The sequence below is a fragment of the Elephantulus edwardii genome, unplaced genomic scaffold (genome assembly GCF_000299155.1).
Source record: "Elephantulus edwardii isolate Elephantulus edwardi_28Jun2011 unplaced genomic scaffold, EleEdw1.0 scaffold00100, whole genome shotgun sequence".
Taxonomy (NCBI): domain Eukaryota; kingdom Metazoa; phylum Chordata; class Mammalia; order Macroscelidea; family Macroscelididae; genus Elephantulus; species Elephantulus edwardii.
The window spans coordinates 5,597,993-5,619,465 of NW_006399850.1; the positions used below are offsets into that span (position 1 = coordinate 5,597,993).

The window sequence follows — 21,473 nt, forward strand, 5'->3', positions numbered from 1 at the left end:
TGACACCTCTGATCTTTTTTCAGCCTTTTGACTATTGTCTTCAGGTGTTGTTGAGTCAAATACCATCAATAGCGACCCTAGAACAATAGATCTGAACCCTGCCCTAGTCTCCATCATCTTCAAAATCTCTGACAAACTCAAGCCCATTGCTGTAGTCACCATGTCGGTCCATTTGGCTGAAGGTCTGCCTATCTTTCACCAACTCATCTGACCATCACTTTATAGAATATAGCATCTTTCAACTTCTGATGAGAGATAGATCAGGGATAATAATGGAACCAATGCCAGAGCTCTGCTACTCCTAGGAACTTTGTTTATGTAAAGCAATATGTTCTGCTTGTTTTTGAGGGACATGTTCGTGTGTGTGTGTGTGTGTGTGTGAGTGTGTGTGTGTGATGGATTACCAGCATTATTAATTTCTCTAGGCAGGAAATAAAAAAACGTATTGCGATGGGAAAGTCTGCGGTTAGGGACCTCTCTAAAGGACTCAAGAGCAACGGTGTCTCTCTGGAAACTAAGGTGCTCCTGACACAGGCCATGGTTTTTGCAATCACTTATTATGCATCAGAGAGTTGGACAATGACTAGGGAGGATAGAAGGAGAATTGATGCCTTTGAGCTGTGGTGCTGGAGAAGAGTACAGAATGTACCATGGTCTGCCAAGAAAACAAATAGATTCATCCTGGAGAGGGTTAAACCAGGCTGCTCCTTGGAGGCAAGGATTCTGGGGCTTCGCCTAACATACTTTGGACATGTTGTAAGGAGAGACAGGTCTTTGGAGAGGGACATCATACTGGGCAGAGTGGAGGGACAGCGCAGGAGGGGAAGACCCTCTATGAGCTGGATTGACTCAGTGACTGGGGTAATCGGGATGGGTGTGTCAGAGGCAGTGAGATTGGCACAGGATAGAGCAGGGTTTAGGGCTGTTGTACATAGGGTCGCTATGAGTCGCAAACTACTCAACAGCACATAACAACAACAACAACAAACAAATGTAGAAACTAACAAAACTTCCTACTGAACCCTAAAGATAGATCCTAAGCTCACATCAACTGAAGGATGTCTAGTGGCATTTGTGTGATGGTACCTGGCTTACCTTTACTCAGAAGACATTTCTGTTCCATCTGTATTCTGTGTCTGAGATGTGGGAAGAAAGAAGGTAGCAATAACACCCGTTCAATTCTAAGAATTGCAACTGAGTGCAGTGTGAGGAAAGTTCAGCCTGAAAATAATTAGTTAGGGGTGTCAAAATCCTGGAAAACTTCCACCATCCACCCTCTGCTACATGAGAGAAGAGAAAAAAAAAAAAAAGAAAAAGCTTTTGAAATAATAGAAGTAGCTCCTCTTGAATGAAAGCTAAGGCTAACTTATGTGGGCAGAAATTGATCAATGCTGATCTTTTACATCTTTAAGTTTATTTCATAACTTTTTAAAAGTTGAATTGGGTACTTCAATTCTGTCTATAGGAAAGATATTGAGAATTATTCAGGATATCTAGTGGAGATTTTTATTAAAAATATAAATGTAAATTTATCCCTCCAAGATTATAAAATATTTCATCATTTGAAAAACAAAGCAGATTAAGCTTTCTGAGAAATAACTGAGAATCTTTTCACAATGAAATGAATTCACTTTTAGCTAAAGGGAGAATAGGTATTGTTTTGTTTTCAGGAAGTAGAAAGAAGTCAAGTCAGAAAGTTCACAGGCATCAAAAAAACAATAAAATAATCTTGGAAGAAGCTGCTTTCAGAACCACTTTAGTGTTGAATAGATGGCTCTGAAGAAGGAGCTATCTGGACAACCTGACTAGAGGAAGAATATGAGTATTTAAGGAGCAGCAGCTAACACACTGCAGGAGGAGCATAGCAGGGCCAAAGCATTGTAATATTCTCATGCCCTTAAATTCCAGTATGATCGGAGTTAGTAGCATGAAGAGATTTCGAGAGTCAAGACCTCTATATAAACAGGGTATTCTATAAGCTGCAACTGTTGTTAAGTGCATTCAGTGGATTACAACTCATAGTGACCCTATAAACAATGGCTCTAAGCCCTGCCCTACCCTGATCATCTCTAGCATAGTCAAGCCTGCCATTACAGTAACTATGTCAATCAATCTCACTGAGAGGCTTACCCTCCTTCACTGACTCTCCACTTTTCCAAGCATGATGTTCTTTTTCAAGGGCTGGCCCCAACCAACAAAATGCCCAAATATGTGAGATGACATTTCACTACCATTAGCCTCCAAAGGGCCCCCTACTTGAACTTTTTTCAAGACATATTTGTTTGTCCTTTTGACAGTCCATGAGATATTCAGCACTCTTATCCAACCTCACAGCTCAAAGGCATTGTTTCTTCTGTTATCCTTACACACGGTCCAACTTTCAGCTGCATACCAAATAATTGAAAAGATCATCGTTTGGATAAGCTGCACCATAGTCTTCAAACTGACATTGTTTATCAGCATTTTTGAGAGGTTCCTGATGGCATACTTTTCCAATGCAATATGTCTTAATTTTCTGGCTTGCAAGTGTCAAGGGTATAGCTACAGATGTGTGTTTTGAAACAAAAAGTGTAATGGGTTGCATATCTCTTACAGTTTTAAAGTTTTGGACTAACTGGTTTTAGTGATTTATTCTTGAATAATCTCCAAATCCAAGGCATACAGAAAGAGTCTTGAAGGCTGAGTCTAGTCTAAGTCTTGACTGGAGGCTCTGGTGTTCCAGTGTTGGGAGTTGTGCTGCTGTGCTGCAAACCAAAGGCATGTGTAAATAAGTATATATATATAAATTTTTTTTCTCTTGCCAAGTAAAGAGAACATCAGACGCTGACCAGAGATTTATTCTCTTAAGAAATAGTGGAGATGGGATCTATCCCCATATTTTCTCAGTTCTAAAGGCTTTTGCTAATCAAGATTCTTCCATATATGTGACACATTCTCACCTATGTGTGAAATATAAACTACACATACCAATACATCCATTTCAGTATTGATTGTAAAAGTTAAGGAGAAAAAACAAACTAAATATATATTATTGACATAAATATAGAAGGTCAAGGAATGTCATCTTCAATATGGATTGACGCTCAACATCAAGAATACAAAGATTCTTACCAATGGGACAATTGGAAGCACCATGATGGGTGGAGAAGAGATGGTGGTTGTTAACAGTTACAGCTTACTCAGCTCCACAATTAACACACATGGCAGCAGAAGTCAGGAAATCAAAAGATTAATTGCATTGGGAAAATAAGCTGTCAGGAATCTTTCCAGAGTGCTGAGAAGAAACAATGTCACTCTAGAGACTAAGGTGCAGTGGATCCAGGCCATGGTCTTCACAATTACCTGTTACTCACCAGAGAGCGTAATAACTATGGATAATAGAAAAAGTATTGATGCCATTGAGTTGTGGTGCTGGAGAGGAGTCTTGAACAAACCATGGACTGGCAAGAAAACAAACAGATCAGTCTTGGAGAAAGTGAGGCCATCTTTTCTTGGAGGCTAGAATTTCGAGGCTCTGTCTTACACACTTTGGCCATGTGGCCAGGAGGGACCCATCCTTGGAGAGGGCCATCACACTCTGAAGAGTGGAAGGACAGCAGAGGAGAGGAAGACCCCGGATGAGATAGATTGATACAGTGACTAGGGCAATGGGGGTAGGTGTGTCAGAATAAGTGAGATCGGCTCCCAACAGGGCAGGCTTCATATTATACATAGGATTGATATGTCTCAGGCAATTCAGTGGCACATTACAGCACAATAAACAATATAACACTTAGGAATACTATATAGTCATTAAAAAAATGAGGCCTCTCTCTTGTCACTAATATAGAATACTCTCCAAGATTCTTTTTAAGCTCAGTATTAAATAAAATATCATTGTTAAGGTAAAGATTATTATTAAATATAAATGAACTCCTTATTCTATACACAAAAAATGAATTCAGAATGGATCATATAATGAAATGTAGGAGCAAAATCTATATTTGAGAATACAGAGAAAATCTTTATGATTTTCAGTCAGGTAAAAATTTCTTATATATGATGCCAAAAGCTTAATACATACAAGAAAAGAATGATTACATGGGTTTTATCATAATTAGAAACTTTTGGTTTCCAAAAGACAATACTAAGGAAATGGAAAGACAAACTATAAAGTGAGAAACAAATTTGCAAATCAAATATCTTTATGGTGTATCACAGGAGATGACTTGCAAAAACAACCATAAATTTTCTACAAACTCAAAAGAGAAACAAATCCTCAAACTCATTGTCCTTCCACTGCATTTCAGAAGCTGTAAATCACATGGGAGATTTTCGATGTTTACGCAACAGAGATGCAGTGACTTTGAAACTCCAGAGAGATGAGAGGTGGCCTTTCAGTTAGTAGCGAGGCTCTGTCTACTCTTAGGTGTCTATCCAACAAAAATAAAAACATGTCCATTCAAAGATTTGTATGTAAACATTCACTGCAACATTATTCATAACAGGAAAATCATGAAAACAACTCAAATATGCATGAATAAATCAAAAGACACCATACAATATATCCATACAATAAACTTAAATCAGGAAAAGAATTTAAGTACTATGATAAATCTCAAAACAGCATAGGGGATCCAAAAACAGTATGCTAAGTAAAAGAACACAGGCAAAACCAATTACATACTGTGTGATTCCATTTACATGAAATATCCAGAAAAGGCAAATCATTAGTGATAGAAAGTATGTAAGTGGTTTTCTGTAGCTGGTGTGGGAATTGAGGATTGCAAAGGAGTAGAGGGGATCTTATTTGAGGTATCATACATGTCTTAAACTTAGATTTTGGTCACATGACCCTTTAAATCTACTAACAATTACTGAAAGTACATTTACAAATGGAGAATTGTATGATATGGAAAGAATGATGCCTCGTTAAATTTGTTAACCTCTAGAAAGGCCTGCAGCTGTGCATTTAGAACCCTGCCATTTGTGGAAAGGAGCAAGCTGCTTCTGGAAGCACACAAAACTGACAACAATGGTAGCCTTTGTGGAGAAAAATGGGAACACAATGGACATAGGAGTGAAGAAGTCTGCAACTTTATATAATGTCTTCCCTGAATTTTTGTCGCATGTGTATATAACCCCTATTCAAAAATAATAACCTGAAATAGAAAGTCTTTGGCTGTTGTTGCTCATAAGAAGGTTACTAATGACAATGGGGCCATGGACAACCTTAGAAAGAAAGGTGGCATTATTTACCTTTAGAAATGATTGCTTTCGTTTCAAGACACAGTATTTGAGTGGCAATATTCTAGAATCAAGGGACTTGGAGTAAGCAAATCCTGAGGTATAGAAATCTACTGATTTCATTGTAGTGGAAGATATGAGAATAGATAATCTGAGGCTTTGCTTTTCTGTCAGAAGTGGTCAGCTGGAAGGTTTTCAGCAAGTACTACACTATGCACACTTTATATTGCAGTCATTTTTCCTCCATCCTTTCTTCTAGTAGATACCATGAGCTACATATGAACAAATTTTTGGAAAACAGAACATGAACCCCCTACAGCTACCCACCCCCGCTCCAGTTCCCTGTGCTGTTTTAAAACCTAAGTTGTTTCATTTTTTATGTGAGATAGCTTTCCACTAGACTGAAATTCTCAAACAGTTGCCAAGCATCTGTTCCACTTAGAAAACTCGAACTAATTATTTGTAACAGGTTAAATCTCATAGAAAGCAATTGCCTAATAATGACTATCTCTGTAATCTTAAAGAGTTTCACACCCTAATCTATGACTTATTATCCCTAATGGGGAATGAAGTGATACAGAAAGCAAATAAAAGTAATCGATAAATCCTTTAAAATTTGTGATGAAGTTTTAAATGTGTAATAGAGAATATCCTCTAAATTACTAGTACTTGGAAATTCGTGAACATATAGCACTTACAAATGAATTTGTAGTGCTTAATAAGAACATTTTCTTAATATTACTCAGAATACACAAATCAAAACAGGAAGCTAATTTCTTCTTTGTTTGTGACTAATACCTGTGAAGTCTTAATGTTATATTTTGACTAAGGCTCCTCAATGTCCTAGAGTTGAGTGTGATATAATTTATAGGAGAAGAATAAGTCAATGTTTTTAAGTGAAATGCTTCATTAAAAAACCACACAAAAAATTTTATTTCTCATATGTTAACTTTTAATTACAATTAAAAAGGAAAAGTAAAGGAGACAGGTAATGTATTCACAGGTAACTGAGAGGAAATAGGAGCATATTTAGAGGAGCTGTACACTAAAAACAGTATAATGTAAAGTAAGTTGGTTAAGGATACTAGTTCAAGGTAGACAATGTGAGTACAAATATGACCAATTACTAATTGATGTATTATAAGAAGATTGAATGTTACTAATATTTATCTTTTCTAATAGCAATGGTGTCTCTCTGGAGACTAAGGTGCGTCTGATACAGGCCATGGTCTTTGCAATCACTTATTATGCATCAGAGAGTTTGACAATGACCAAAGAGGATAGAAGGAGAATTGATGCCTTTGAGCTGTGGTGCTGGAGAAGAGTATTGAGAATACCATGGACTGCTAAGAAAACAAACAGATTCAACCTGGAAAGGGTTAAACTGGGTGGCTCCTTGGAGGCAAGGATTCTGAGGCTCCGTCTAACATACTTTGGACATGTTATAAGGAGAGACCAGTCCTTGGAGAAGGACATCATGCTTGGGAGGGTGAAGGGACCGCGCAGGAGGGGAAATCCCCTATGAGGTGGACTGATTCAGTGACTGGGTTAATCGGGATGGGAGTGTCAGAGACAGTGCGATTGACACAGAACAGAACAGAGTTTAGGGCTGTTGTACATAGGGTTACTATGAGTCGCAAGCGACTTGACAGCACATAACAACAACAACAACAATAACCTGGTTTAATTTTATTTTTATATTTTTATTGTTGAGAATATTCACAGAATATAAATTAATCCAGTTTCTACATACACATTTCAGTGATAATGATTGTATTCTTCATGTTATAGAAACAGTCTCACCTTCCTTTTATAGATTGTTCTATTTAATATAAATTCACTGCACCTTAATTTTCATGTGTAATTTTTTGTTTCTATTCTCAGTTTAATCCAATATAGGGAAATATTTTTATTGCAATTTTAATAAAAATTTACAGAAAGATTGGGCTTTCGTTCATTCATTGATGCACATTTTCCTCCTCCTTCCTCCCTCACTCCACCTATTAACTTTCTTGTTCAGATTGTCATACATATAATGCCTAATCATACATTACTTTCCAAGTCCTTTCCTTTATCTATTCCAGCGCAATGTTCATTATCTAGCCACTTTTTGTATTCTTTGCCTCTAGTGTTACTGATTTTTTAAAACTTAAATATCTTTGCACAATGAGAATAATTACAAAGTATAATGTATAACATTTTGAGGAGGATAGCATAAAAAACCCTTATTGTTTTTATGCATAATCTTAAACAAAGTATATAGTAAATCCCTTAGTCATTCATTATTTTTTAGGGTCTTGATTTTGACAGAAGCATGAAAATAAATAACAAAAGGATAATTGTGTTAGGTGCTATCAAGTTGACTCAGATGTACAGTAACACTATGAAAATCAGATCAGAATCTTGCCTCATGCGACACAATTCTCATAATCTCCACCATCCTAAAGACCCATTGTTGGAGTAATTGTGTCAATTCATCTGTCTCATTGAAGAACTTCCTCCGGTAATTCTACTTGTTCAAGCTGGATGTCTTTTTATAAGGACTGGCACCTCCCAATAACATGCCCAAGTTTCACTACCCCTGATTCTAAGGGGCACCACTCTGGTTACACTTCTTCTAAGACATATTTGTTTGCTCTTTTGGCCCTTCATGCTATATTCAATACTTTACCATACCACAACTCAAAGCTATCAATTTTTTCTGTCTTCCTTACTCAATGTCCCTCTTTCACATGCATAGAAAGTAATTAAAAATATTAAAATGGCACATATGCTCTTTTGTACTTTTTAAAAGACTAGATTTATCTATAAAATGAGTACTTTCCATTTAAAGTTGATTAAGATTTTAAATACTGTTCAGAGAGCCAAGAATGTGCCAGAAAGGTGGCTTGAGATTACTCTATGTAGTAATCTAAAGGGTTCAGTATTATATAAGGGGAAAATAGCTTTGGAATTTTAAAAGTAACTTGAATTGGTTATTTGGACTTCTGAGCCTTGAATTCCCATATTCAAATATGTAGAATAATGATATTTTGTTGTAACATTCCTTGTCAATGCACTTTATATATACTACCAGTTTTTCAGTGGGGGCTTATGTTTGGGCTATGATGTTAAATGAGTTTCAACAAATCACTAAGATGAAGTAGAAAGAAAGCCATGATCATCTTCTGAAAACTATTAGGCTACGGAGCTCAGAAAGAAATCAGAGAACAAGAGATAAAGCTTAAAAGCAGCTTTATTAGGGGGCTCCCAATCGAGGTTCCTTGTTCTGAAGATGCAGAATGAAGAAGTCACTCTTTGAACATATTAGGGAGGATTTTTATAGTAGGATTTTTAGGGAGGGAAGCAGAGGAACATTACATTGTGATGTATGGTTCATCGATTAGTTCGGCTAGGTGGGCAAAGACATTCATTCTTCTTGTCGACGTGTCTATTCTTTGAATTCCTCACTCTTTCCTTTGGCTCCCCATGTCCACCTAACATCTCAGCCATTTTATCAGTGGTTTGAGGTGGCCTGAGGCTTTTAATGGCTCTGTGCCGATTGACTGTCAGACTTCTAGTGGTGGGAGTTAACTGGAGAACAAGATATGTGACTGTGGGAAGAGACATTTGAGTCTTTGAGGGGGATACCCTGTATCCCTTGGAGGCCAAGAAATTGAGAAGTTGATCAATATGAGTTTGTGAAAGTTGGTATGAGGGACATACACAATAAGAGGTCATCACAATAAGAAGTCATTGGCATATTGCAGGAGAACACTAGAGAATAAGGGGCAGTCTAGGATGTCTCCAGCCAGTGCCTGTCCAAAGAAATAGGGTAAATAGCAAAACCTCTGAGGGAGCACAGTCCAAGCGAGCTGGGAAGCAGTATTCATGTTGGGGTCTTCCCAAGTAAATGCAAAAAGATTATAGATAGCAGCTGGGGTCTAACAGAATAGTGAAGAAGGCATCTTTAAGGTCCAGAACAGAGAAATGAGTAGTGGATGAGGGGATATTTGATAATAAAGTATAGGGATTTGGAACAACTGTGTGGATAGGGACAACTGCTGCATGAACTAGCTATAAATCATGGACTAGACTGTAGGATACATCAGTTTTTTAAACTGGCAGGATCTGGGAGCATTTGTGGGAACAAGGGGCTTATTGGAGAGCAAACAGGTAGGCTTCAAGACTCCAAGGGGTTGTGCTGGAATAGGGAATTAGGGTTTAATGTGAAAAGAGGTGTCCTTCAGAGGGATGAGAACAGGTTGGTGGTAAAAGGCTACAGATGGGGTGGAAATATCCCATACAACAGGGTTGACATCATCTGGTAGTAGGGGTAATGCAGGAGGGGGCTTGGAGGGAAGGAATGCTAAGAGGGATAGAACTAAAGCCTGGTCAGGTGAACTAGGTTCTCTTGATTCCCAGTGAAACACAGCCACAAGTTTAGACAGGTCCCTATCTAGCAATGGAGTTGGACATACATGGATAATTAGAAAAGAATGATTGAGGACTCATTTGTTGAGGGTAATGAGAATAGGTTGAATGGTAAGAGGCTTGGAGGGAGGTAATCAATCCCTATTAACCTAGGAAAGGAAAACAGGACCCAAGAAGGAAGGGAGTACTGAAAAGGTAGCCCACATGTCAACTAGAAAGGAAACTGGGTTACCTGCTAACCTGGAGGGTTACCCTGGGCTCAGCAAGGGTGATAGGTGTCATTGAACCTAGGCATCTTCAGTCTTCAGTGGCCAGGTCCGGAAGGTCATCTGGGATAGGAACTGGGTCCAGTGGAGGGGCTACCCTACAATGACTAAGCCCCAAAGGGCAGTTGACATTCCAATGGCCCAGTGTCCCACAGATAGGACAAGGTTATGTTGAAGGGCCAGAGTTAGGGTAGTGGTTAACCCAGTGGTCCTCTTTGCCACACTTGAAGCATGCACCAGGAGGTAACTGGCTGTTTTATGAGCAGGTGTTTTCTGACCCTTTGCTGCTGCTGGCTGCAAGGCAGATATCAGTGCTTGAGCTTGCAGATTTGCTTTCTGTCAGGCATGAGTCTCTCTATCGGCTTCTGCCTATTCCTCTTGAGCATTGAAAACCTTAAAGGCCACGTTTAACAGGTCTTGAATGGGTCTTTGGGGGCCGTCCTTAGTCTTTCTGGGTTTCTTTTTTATGTCAGAGGCTGATGGTGTGATAAAATGAGTGGCTTGGACAGTGGTCCCTGCTGGGGAGGTAGGATCTAAGTGAGTATATTGAGTCAGGGCTTTGGTGAGACAGTTAAGGAAAGTGGCTGGGTTCTCATCTCTAGCTTGGTTCATTTCCCTGAGTTTGTAAAAATTGACTGCCTTATGGGAGATGGCATGTAGGCCGGTCAGTAGGCACTGAATTGTATGGTCACAACTGGTTGTACCAACCCTTCCTAATTTGGTATCTCCAGTTTGGCTCTTGCTGGGGGGGACAGCTTGGGGGCCAACTGGCGTTGTGCTAGCTGTTAAATGCACTTCGTCTGCATACTGCTGAGTGGTGGTGAGAACACACTCCTTTCCATCTGGTGTCAGAGTGAGTAGAAGACAGTACAAAAAAAGTCATACCAAGTGTGAACATACATCTGAGTCAGGTACCTAAGCTCTTTGATATATGTTGTGGGGTCTTTATAAAATGAGCCTAAGCATTTTTTCATTTGGGAAAGGTCGGTTAGAAAGAAAGGCACATGGAAGAGAATGGGGCACACCGTGCCTACAACTTCCCAAAGAGGACAGAGGAAGGACTTGGTCTGAGAGGGATGCATGTGGCTAACAACAGGAGAGGTAAGGATAGGAGTGACAGTAGCCAAGCCTGGATTGGTCAAAGTATAAGGAGGTGGAGTAAATGGAGGACAAAGAGATTCAGCTTGGTGGGAATCAGTGGTGCATTTCAGAGGGGACGCTGGTAGGAGGGAGCAGAAGACTGAGACAGGAAGTCCATGGGATCTGTAAAGTCAGAGTCTCCCAGAGAAGAGGGAAATGAATCCTGCAACGAGCAAGACTGAATCGTTGCAATGAGCAACGAAAGGAGATGATTTGGTATAGGAAGGCTTAACTGATGAAGGGGTTTGGGCTAAAAGGACCTGCACAGGCTGGTAGGCCTTGCAGAGAGAAGAACAAGAACGTAAGCAAAAGAAAGTTTGGATATATGGGATCTCCGACCATTGCTGAGTTTACTTGCAGAAATTGTCAAGACCTCGAAGCATATTGAAATCAAAAGTTCTGTTCTCAGACTATTAAGAGTCATTATCGAGCTAGTATTGTGGCCATGAACTGTTATGGTAAAAGATAAGTCTTTGGGGGCAGAGGTCCTCAGCAAGACCCAAGTTTGAAAGATTCAAGAAAAGGCAGCCCAAGAGACTGTCCCTTGGGGACCTAGCCATTTGGCTACCCATGGTGTTCAGGCCTATGGCTGACACAACTGAGATTTCAGTGCATCCCCTGAAAACCAGGAGTCTCAGATACAGAAAGGCTATAGATAGCATAGGCATCCCCTACTGCAATCATAGCCTGAAAGAAATGCCTGGCACTTCTTGGATAGGCTCCTAATGAAGGCCTGCAGTTTTTAGGTATGCACAGACAGGATTCCAGTGTAGATAAACCTGAATCCCAAGGGAGTCCAAAATGCCTGGACTAGAAGGCTAGAACACCTGGAATGGAGGCTAGAATGCCTGAAAATTTTGTAAAAACAATTTGGTCTGGTTTTAGGAGCCTCCAGGGGGAAAAGGAGGCAAGAAGGAGAATGCAGATATCAGAATAACAAAAGAGACAGAGATTATCCAGTCAGCTGCCACACACAGAGCAGGAGAGAAGGAGAGCAGTTACCATTAGAGGCTGGTTTGAGGGACAGAGTAAGGTAGCATGCTGCACTCAACCCGAAGGTGGGGACGTAGCCCACCCTAACTTGTCTCCTGGGTTTCCTGCACCAAATGTTAGGCTACAGAACACAGAAAGAAGTCAGAAAACAAGAGATAAGGCTTAAAAGCAGCTTTGTGGGGTGGGGGTTGGGGAAGCTCCCAGGTGAGGTTCCTCATTCTGAATATGCAGAATGAGGAAGTCACCCTTTGAACATATTGGGGAATGCTTTTATAACAGGGTCTTTAGGGAGCGAAGGGGGGACATTCCATTGTTATTTACGGTTCATCCATTAGTTCAGGTCAAGGCCGTTCACTCTTCTTGTTGATGTGTGGTATTCTTTGAATTCTTCATTCTTTCCCTTAGCCCCCCTGTCCGGAACTAACAAAAATCAATCAATGAAAACCCAGTGGTACAATCTTCAATCAACTGTGAGGATGATACCAAACTCAAGTTGCTGGTAATAATAATACAAATACCAGAGTAAAACTTCCCTAATGGGTTTCCAAGGCCATTGTAATCCTTACAGAAGTTGACCAAAGGATCTTTCTTACGCAAAGTAACTGATGGGTTAAAACTGCTGATCTTTAAGTTAGTAAATGAGAACGTAGCCATTGTGCCACTAAGGTTCCTAGCAGGAATGGCACTAGATCAGGCCATTTTTGTTCTACCTGCATCAATGAGTCAGGGATCAACTCAATAGCAGTTAACAACAGCATAAAAATAAAGTTGATTGCACAGCTCTTGGCAATATCTAGATGCCCAATAAATGATAGTAACATTTAGAAAAGCTATTATATTATTATGTGTTTGTGTGCATTGTAGAGAATAAGAACATAACTGTCACACAAATTAAATTGTGTAAAAACTGTGTATGCAAAACAGAACTGTGTCTGAAAAGAGTAAATTCAAGAAAAAAAACAGAAATGTGCAAGGACCAGGCAGGTTTTCATGATAAAAAGGAGAAATCAAATAATTGAGCAGGTAACATCTGCCCAAATGAATTTGAGGAGACCCCTAGGGGCACCAAGAATAAAAGAGGAGGAGGGAGAAAAGGTATGTTGATCTCCAGATGATAAAGGAGGTGGAAAGGAAAGGGAAACAAAGTAGTTTGAAATAAACAACAGATGTAACAAAACAAAACAAGGCAGAAAAGGCATGGAGATGAAGATGTTAGAGAAGCTTGGCCAGGAGACACTATCCTATCAGGGACCACTGTTTTCAGGTTGGTAACAAAGTCGGCAAGAGTCTTACAATGGCAAAAACAACTAGCAGCCATGGAGATCATGTCTTAAATTATTAAACATAGAAAAAATATTTAACTGTGGTCTGAGACTGTGGGAAAAAATTACTAAAAGGAAAGGAAATGGAGTGCCTGTGAAACCAGGAAGCACTTGGAATAAGGACAATTAACAGGAAGAAAAGAGCACAATTAAGAACACAAAAAGGCCAAAAGGACTCTTAGAGAAGAAAACTTTGTTGTATATTTATAACACAAATGAAGAATACTAGAAGAGAAAAGTAATAAGAAAATAATGTGTAATTTCTAATTTTGTTGATGGTTAAATTAATCCAACTATAAGAAAAATAAGAAACCCATACGACACAATGGTTTAGAGCTTAGCCACTAACCAAAAGGTTGGAAGTTCAAGTCCATCAGCTGCTTTAGTGGAAAAAGATACAGCCGTCTGCATTGGTAAAGATTATAGCCTTGGAAACTTGGGATAGTTCAACAGTTTTCTTTAATGTCACTATGAGCTTGAATCAACTTCAGATCAATGAATTTGGTTTTCTAGTTTATAAGTATATTAGATAAACCCATAGTGGAGACATTCTATAAACTATTTGACTCATATGGTGGCCTAGTGGTGAGAAGCTGTGCTGCAATCACAAAGGCATGTGTTTTGAATCCACCAGCTGCTCTGCGGGAGAAGGATGAGCAATCTCCTGCCAGGTGACTAAGTGTCTCTGAAAACCTGCTGGAGGGTTAGCTATGGGTTGGTTCCAACCCAACACTACACAACAAGGACTGTCCCAAAGTATTAAGGTCATGTAAAATAAGAAAAGACAGACAAACTGTCACAGATCAATGACTAAGGAGACATGACTAAATTACAATGGGTAAATCCTGAATCAGATCCTGGAACAATCATAACAATCTAAATAAAATATGTAGTTTAGTTAATATATCATTGTTAGTTTCTTAATTTTAATAAATTGGTGACAGTTACTGCAAGATGTTAACATAAGGGAAAGCTAGTTGAAAGATATTTTGAGAACTTCCTATACTATATTTGTAATTGTTTTACAAGTCTAAGATTACATAGAAATTTTTAAGATAAAAATATTTTATAGTATGCAAGTGACCCACATTTGAAAAAAGGTTCTCTTAAAAAAGGTTCTTAATGCTGAATACCACCATGTGAAGTTCTTGAGTGGAATACTGATGCAAATTCTAGGTTACAATAGTTTCACTTTTGAATTTGGATTAACAGTAATGCTTACAAATAGCTGTGATGAAAGCAAGATATATACACTTTATCTTGGGAAACATTATTAGTGTGACAGACAGAAGAGAGCAGTGAGTGAAGGGTTCCCAAAGCCCTCACTGAACCTAGGCCTAGGACCTGCCTCTCACTGTGTGGGACACACTTAATCCCAAATTATGAAATTACAAGGTCTCCATCATGCAGGGGGGAGAGTAGAAATCTATCCTTTTTTGTTCACCATGAAGAGAAAGGTAAAGAAGAAGAAAAAAATTCAACACTCAAACTCAATGCCATCATGTCAGAACTGACTTATAACAGACCCTCCAGCAGGTTTTCAGAGACTGTACAACAACCAGAGAGAAAATTACCCATCTTTCTCTCCAGGAGTCTCTAGTAGATAAGAAAATGCCAGATAAGCACTGCCTTTGTGTTAGCAGCATAATTCCCTAAGGACCATGCTACTAGGTAAACAAGATCAAAGTGGGAGAGATGATGAACTGTGAAAAAGTTCAGTTTTTTCTATTTACCGATCTCTTATACTTTATAATGAGTATAGTTAAAATCTGTGGTTATTGTTGTTGTGCACTCTCATATTGGAACCTGTGACTAATAGTTTTGCAAAGGAAGTAAATAGAAAGGGAGACGTTTACCCATCTTTCTCCTACAGAGCAACTGGTGGATTCAAACCTTATGCCCTTGGGCTGGCAGCACAATGGGAGATGTAAGGTTATGGATACAAAGTAAGTTGGGGAAGATCAACTTTCTGGAGGAGTAAGCTTCCCAAAATATAGAGAACCTTGTTTAAGAAAATGGCAATATCACTACATTTAATAAGACAGAATTTATGACAAAGAAATTAAGCAGAGAATTTACAGAATTGTAGTAATAGAATAGGTCAGCAAGCAGTAAAATATTGACCCAAAATGTTAAAGTATGTAAAATGTATATATAATGACATAATATTGCACCCAAACTCTAAAAGGATAGAAAATCAGTTAGAAATGAGAAATTCTTTTAATATTAAAGATAATCAAGTATAATTGAATCTTACTCTACTTTTAAGATATCTGTGGTGCATTTTCAAAAAATCATATGAAGGATAATGCCATCAATTATAAAGTGCAAAACAGATATCCACAACTGCAGACGTAATTAAAGGGGAAGGAGCATTTAGGAGAAAAAACCTAAGAAGTGAAAGTTGAAAAAAAAATAAAGATGACTCAGCAAGTGGGTGGCACCAGTACAGACATGATCAGAATCATAAAAATACAAAAAGTCAAAGGGACAGATGTGTCATAGTCTCATCTAAGGATAGGAATGAAGGTGGATGTCAGCATGGCAGCAAAACTGGCCCTAATAGGCAATTATGGGAGAGTAAGTGTGTCTTTTACAGAACTATTTTAAGACAAAGAAAAGCGAATGCACACAGGGTCAGGGTTTGCGCACTGACAGCAGGCACTGCGTGCGGGCCTGAGCTGCGTGCACTCCAGAGGACACACGCTCAGTGGGACGTTTCCTTCTGGGTGCCCTGTGCAGCTGCAGGCCTTCGGTCTGACCTAGACTTACCGTGGCTTCTGCTTTGGAAGAGCTCCAGAAAGATCTAGAAGAGATAAAGATGTTGCTGGAAAAGATCAGTAGAGAAAGAAACTATGATGCCCTTACAGCCGAAAAATCCAAGATTGAGACCAAAATCAAGAACAAGATGCAGCAGAAAACAGAAGGGAACGCAGACCCTCATGACAGCGAAAAGCCCGCAGCTGTGATAACTCCCATTATAGTTGAGTGTCCAGTGAAAATCAGCAATTATGGATGGGGTCAGTGAGATAGGTTTGTGAAAATCTACCTCACTTTAACTGGAGTCCGTCAGGTCCTGGCTGAGAATGTGCAGGTGCATTTCACAGAGAGGTCATTTGATCCTCTGGTGAAGAATCTAAACTCAATGATCGTGAACGACCTTTTGAAACCCAACTCTGTTGAAGGCCATTCAAAAAAAGTCAAAACTGACACAGTTCTTAACTTGTACAGAAAGAAAGCTGAAAACACACGGTGAAACTGACTCAGGTTGAGACAGAATGCAAAAAGAAAGAAAGGCCCTTCTATGACACTGAAACAGATCCCAGTGAGGAACTGATGAATGTTCTAAAGAAAATTTATGAAGATGGAGATGATGCTATGAATCGAACAATTAATAAAGCCTGGGTAGAATCAAGAGCAAAGCAAGCCAAAGGAGATACAGGGTTTTGAAACTTTTAAAGGTCCTTTGGCCACTGTGATGTGGAAATATTGATATTTCCAATAAGGGCAATGTTAGTGAGTTGTACAGATAATATTTGGCACCTATTTACACAGCCTTCTTCCAAGAAAAGACAATGAATTCTCCACTTCCTACTGGAGGACTTATTTAAATAAAATATGTGTATTTTTTTTTAAAAAGAGACAAAGAAAACCTTAGAGAGGAGTGTTACCAATATAAATCTGAAAAGTTAACATAATGTGATATTTAACAGAGACATCACAGACCACATAGTGAACATAATTAATGTTATAACTTGAAGAATTAATTGTATGAGCAGGTTGAATGGCTTTAGAATTGACATAAGCAAAACTTATGAGCACAGTGTGAGCAAGTACTTGGGGATCTGTGATAACCTTGGAAGAAAGGTAGACATGATCCAGGTGGTGCAGTATTTGTTAGCTATGACACGCTGGGGAAAAAAGAAGGCTAGGTCATAGAAAGCAGAGGGTGCTGCCAAGGCCAATACTAAACAAAATTGTAGAAATTCTCCCGCTCAAGGTGTATAATGAGGGCTGCATAGGAGGCTTTGTAGTGAATCACAAAGAAGGAGGATTAGCTGAGGCGTGGAGGAGGTAGACTCTGTTCTATCATTAGATCAAAGAAAACAAAACAAGCTTCTTTCTGGGCAAGGATTTTTTTGCTGCCCTGAAAAAAAATACACAAAGATATTCCAGATGAGCTTTGATACCAAGGTTACCAGCACTGGGAGATGGGAAGAAATTAAAGTGGATAGGGCTATTCCATGAGAGTGACTTGAAGATCTATACATCAGAGAAAGTCCATCTCCAGTTTAATGAGAATAGGATAGAGGTTAAAGCAGGAATAGGCATATGGAAGCAGAGTAACTCAAAAGAGTTACTAAAAATCAAGCATGAGACAAGGTGTATTCTTCAGACATTATTTATTTTCAGTCATTTTGCAAACCTGCTTCTCATTTTCTATCCTTTTAATCTTTTTTCCTGGTCTTTTTTGCATTCTTATTAACTTATTATTAATTTAAAAAAATTAGGCTTGGTCGTAGGTCTTTTTAATTGTCCAATGTGCTAGAAAGTGCTTCCTCACACTTTCTTGTGGTTGTTTTTGTTAAGTGTCATGGGGTGAAGTATGACTCATAACAACTCCATGAATAGACCTTAACTCTGTCCTATTCTGCACCAACCTCACCTCCCCAACACTTTGAGTCCATTGCCACAGACACTGAATTAGTCCTTCTCATTGAGGATTTTCCTCTACTTCACTGACCTCCATTTTTCAAATAATGACATCGTTTTCCAAGAAATAGGCTTTCTTAGCAAGATGCCCAAAATATGTGAGGCAAAGCTTCATTAACTTTGCCTCCAAGCAATATTCTGGTTGTACTTTCTCCAACACAGTGTATTTCTAGTTTCTTAGTTAACAAGGACAGTCTAGCCGTGTGAATGTGATACAACAAATAGGAATTTGCAGAGTACTTATTGTTCCAATTTTTCCTCTTAGGTAACTGTCCCAAATGTAATTCAATCATGACCTTCACTTAGTCACAATCACAAGCTACAGGCCAAAGTGAATTGTGTTGCAGCAAATTAACAAAATGGTTAATTTTTCGAGTACTCACTGTGTGTTAGACATTCTATTAAATACCAAATACATCATCATATTTTCTTTCTTCACTGTAAGTCTCTGATGTAGATAATGTTACCACAACCAACAGTATTACCATGAAAAAAACCAAAAGCTACAGTTCAGAGAAGGTAGATAATCTGATAAAGGTGATCCAGCTGATAGAGGAATTAACTAGAATTTGGATCTAGTAATCATTCTCAGGGAGTTCAGGTGTTTTAGTGGTAAAAATCGGAGCTCCCAACCCAAAGGTTCTAATCCTTCAGTTCCTCCACAAAAGAAAAATGGTCAATCTCCTCCTGCCCAATTTACAGCCAATAAAAACCCTTTAAAAGGTCAGCTGTGAATTGGTTCTGACTTGGTGGTACATAACAAGAGCAATTTAATTCTAAACGCTTTCCCTTTACACTCTTATCTCCAGATGCTGTACAAACTTAAAAGTACACACCTCATATATAATTGTTTTTACTAATTCTAAGTAAAATACCAGATCATCTCTTTTAATACATATTGAAGATATCCAAAATTTGAGTCTCATTTAAGATGAATATATGTGAAAATTAGTATCTATAGTTTACGGAAGTTAAACTTGTGTGATTGAAGGATAACAAGATTATATCATTGTATAATGGAGCCCTCTGCATGGTAATGTAAGGCCAGATGGCACTCACTGAGGTTTCACACATGCTGGGTGTGATGGGAAATTATTAAGTGTGTGGCTGAATTGCCCTAAGCTAAATTTCCATCTATATGAAGTTAAGCCCACTTGAGAAGCATTTATCTATCCATTTAGCAAATCTGCATCATACTCCTGTTACATGCCAGCTGCTGTGTCATTAGGTAGGTCTTTAGAAAGGAAGAATAAATAACATCTACTTTTATTCTTTGTGTAGGAAAGCTTGAGAAGTGCTAGTTGTTAGGATAGAATGCAATGAGGACACAAAAGAAGGTTCAGCAATCCAGATACAGCTACTCAAAGACAATTTAGACAAAAATAATGTAAACCAAGAAGAATGAATGAGGAAACAACAGATGATTGTACAAAACCAACAGAAATTCAATCATACTGATGTTTCTTTGGTATCCTTTGTATGGAGTTCATCTTTCAATATAATTTCTCTGGCCCTTATTTGATACTGCTATGCAGATGGGCAGGGCTATGCAAATAGGGCCTGTTGGCCTACGCACAAGGGGATTGGATATGTACCATTAAGTAAGGCGCTTGGAAAGTCACAGTAATGTACAAAGGGATTGATTATTATCACCAATAAATTGAAGAGCTCTAGCTGCAGAAACAATAATTCTTCCCCTACCAGAAGAGATGGGATTCTTTACGTAGCCAGAGAAGAGAGACTTCCCCCAACCTGATGAAATGTAGGACATGCTTTGGGATGTCAGCAGCAGGAATGGTTGAACTGGAGAATTGATGTGAAATGGGACTTTGGGGGTTGGGGGTGATGGGAAGCCAATAATGGCAGTAATGGCAGCACTGAGAACTTTGTAACAATTGCAGGGGAAGAACAGTGAAGGCAAACTTATCAGTAGATTACTTTTAGGAGATGATAATGGGCAGGTCATTGATTCAAGAAACATTTGAATAGCTGTTCATTCACACAATGGAGTGATGATTTAATAAAATACTGCATGACATGGGAGAGGCTAGAAAGCGTCATGCTGAGTGGACAGTCTCATATGGAAAAATATTACATAAGAGCATTATTTTAGAAATAGAAGGAAAACTTACAAAATATGAATAAAGTGCAAAGAAGCAAGAGAAGGTGGGGGTGGGGGTGGACATGAGAGCTAGGATGGGGGGGAGAGTAAATCATGAGATCACAGAATTTGCTGAGCTAAGTGAAGAGGTGAAAGAATTAAGATAGATCTAGTGGGAACCTGAAAAGACAGGGTGATAGTAGACATAGATCATGGTGATTAATTTTCTAGAACGCAGTGGGACAGCCAATTATAGAAATAGTTGAGAATAGCACATGGAAATAATTGTATGAAACACAAAGTGAATTAAAGAATGTGTGAAACACCATGGCTTCTGTCTGTCTATCTATCTATCTATCTATCTATCTATCTATCTATCTATCTATCATCTTTATCCACCTATCCTTCTATATATCTATCTTATTCATGAAGAGTTGTGCTGAAAACTCAATGAATGAACGAACGAAACCATAAGTGAAACACAATGTATATTAATTTTGCATTAAAAGCAATATATATTTTTAAAGAAAAGACATTGGGAAAAAAATAGAGTGTATATGAAGAGAAGATATTTTTTTAAAGTTTTTAAGAGACCAAGTGAAGAATGTAAGTTATTACATGTAGGGCAGGATGGGAAACACAGAACACTTGATTGTGCTTGTGTGAAACCTATACTTGGACCAATACTGCATGGTTCAAAATCGGTAAGGGTGAATGCCAAGGAAGTGTCCTGTCTCCATACCTTTTCAATCTATATGCAGAACAGATTATCCAGGAGACTGGGCTCTATGAGGAGAAATGTGGCATCAGAATTGGAGGAAGACTCATGAACAATTAGTATTATGCAGATGACACAACCCTGTTTGCTAAAACTGAGAAGGACCTGAAGTATTTGCTGCAGAAAGTCAAGGATTGAAGCCTTCAATATGGATTGAAACTCAACATCAAGAAAACAAAAATTCTCATCACTGGACTGATTGACAGCATCATGATCGATAGTGGAGAGATTGAAATTGTTAACAGCTTTAGTTTGCTTGGCTCCACAATCAACACTCTTGGTACTAACAGCCAGGAAATTAAAAAAGGTTTTGCATTGGGAAAGTTTGTTGTCAGACACCTCTCCAAAGTACTGAAGAACAATGATGTCAGTCTGGAGACTGAGGTGGGCCTGATACAGGCCATGGTCTTTGCAATCACTTGCTATGCCTCAGAGAGCTGGATAATGACTAGGGGTGATAGAAGGAGAGTTGATGTCTTTGAGCTGTGGTGCTAGAAAAAAGTATTGAATATACATCATGG

General features: G+C 38.7%; 1 pseudogene; it reads left to right on the forward strand.

Moving 5' to 3' along the window:
- Window positions 1-16,139: 16,139 nt before the first annotated feature.
- On the forward strand, window positions 16,140-16,810 carry LOC102863519 (annotated as a pseudogene).
- Window positions 16,811-21,473: the final 4,663 nt, after the last annotated feature.